Here is a 1,884-nt window from a genome sequence, read left to right as displayed (position 1 = left end):
ATAAAAATCGGAAGGAAAGGGAAATGAACGGCGTGAGAGAAAAAGGAAGATGGAAGGAGGACACGTGGATAGTCACGTCACGTGGGTCCCACATCATAGTCTCTTTTTTTTTTTTTTTACTACTATCGATGATTTTGCGCTACTTCAAGTTCCAAGTTTCAGGTTCAACTCCGTTCCGTGAAAAAAAATTAATAAATAAATAAATAAAATCAAATTGATTTTTTTAGGGGCTATTTTTAAATATATGAAAATTAGCTAGTTGATTTATAAATGTAAGAAAATGTCACCCTCTATTATTAACAGATAATAACATTTTGTTATATTTAAAAATATTTTTAACATATTTTATCAATTAAAATAATTATAATAACTCATCAATTTTTTAAAAAAATAGTAATTAAAAGTTAATTTTGACTAAAATAGGTGAAATATAGACAATCATTACAACAAAAAGATAGTAGGATGTGTTTATAAGACATTTTCAAATGCTTAATTTAAAAAATAAGTTATATTGAAATAAATTGGTGTGTTTGACGACTAGTCAAATAGTTTTTTTAATGTATTTTAATCAATTTTTTATTAAAAAATAAATAAAAATTAGTTTTTTGAAAATTATTTTCTCCTAAGTCAATCAAACGGGCTCTTAAGATATCATTTTTCTAAAATTCATGAAAAATAAGATTAATATTGTTAAAATGAACATAGTTCAATCAATATTATTAATCCTAAAGCCAAAAATTCTATCTTTATCCCATAAAATGAAAGAGGCGAAGAGTTATTAGTATTATTAATTTAAAATTAATAAAAATAAATTAAAATTACAAGAATTAAATTAGATCTTTAAAATATACAATTTTTTTTTATCATTTTAAAATTACATTCTAAATTGATAATTTCATTAAGATATAAAAATTCTATCCATTTATCAATATTGTTTATAACTTCAACGTTGACATAAAAGGTTATTGTCAAAATGGATGAAAATAAGAAAATAAAATAAAATATCATTAATATAAATATAAATATCTTAACAAATTTATAGAGTGTTTTAAAAAATATAAAGATATGTTTGACATTTAAAAGTTCAATAAACTATATTTTATTCAAAACTTTACGAAACTAACGAATGAAATAGGTGAATTGTTTGTATGGATGTATTTGGCATGTTATTCGTATTAACTCTCTCTTTTTTAATATTCATTGAATCAAATGAATTGAATTAATTAATTTTTAAACTGTTTTTTCAATTTAATAATTCGAACAATACCTAAAAATAACTTGGTTGTGTTCTTTTTTTTCTTTTTTTCTTAACGTGAATAACATGGTGATGTTTTCAGTGATTTTAGATATCAGATTTGATATTAAAAATTCATATTTACATTGAAAAAGGAAACATTATGATAAATATCTATTTTAAATTTTCAAATTAACCGTATATGTATCACAATTTATTGTAACTTAATGATTATACCAATTTTATAACATCAAATATGTTAATTAATTACAATAATTAAATATTTAGTCCGATATTAGTATCTTCTATGTTGTTGTTTCTAAATATATCTCAACTACAAAGACTAGCAACCCTAAAGACTAGCAACAAGAAACAAAATATAATCAATTCTATATTTAACGCCCTCTCTTAAACTAAAACTATGCAATTTAGTATTTAGTTTAAATTAGTAGAGGAAACCACCCCAAGTAAGCTTCGAATCTTCACAAATGTTGCTAATTTGAGAGGCTTAGTTAAAATATCTGCCACTTGATCTTCACTTTTATAGTAACTCAGATTGATAATTCCATCATTTGTAAGATCCCTCAAGTAATGGTATCTTACATAAATTTGTTTACTTCGTCCATGCAAGACAAGATTCCTTGAGAGCT

This window comes from Benincasa hispida, chromosome 11, assembly GCF_009727055.1.
Source record: "Benincasa hispida cultivar B227 chromosome 11, ASM972705v1, whole genome shotgun sequence".
NCBI classification, from domain to species: domain Eukaryota; kingdom Viridiplantae; phylum Streptophyta; class Magnoliopsida; order Cucurbitales; family Cucurbitaceae; genus Benincasa; species Benincasa hispida.
Note: the sequence above shows the minus strand (reverse complement) of the source record.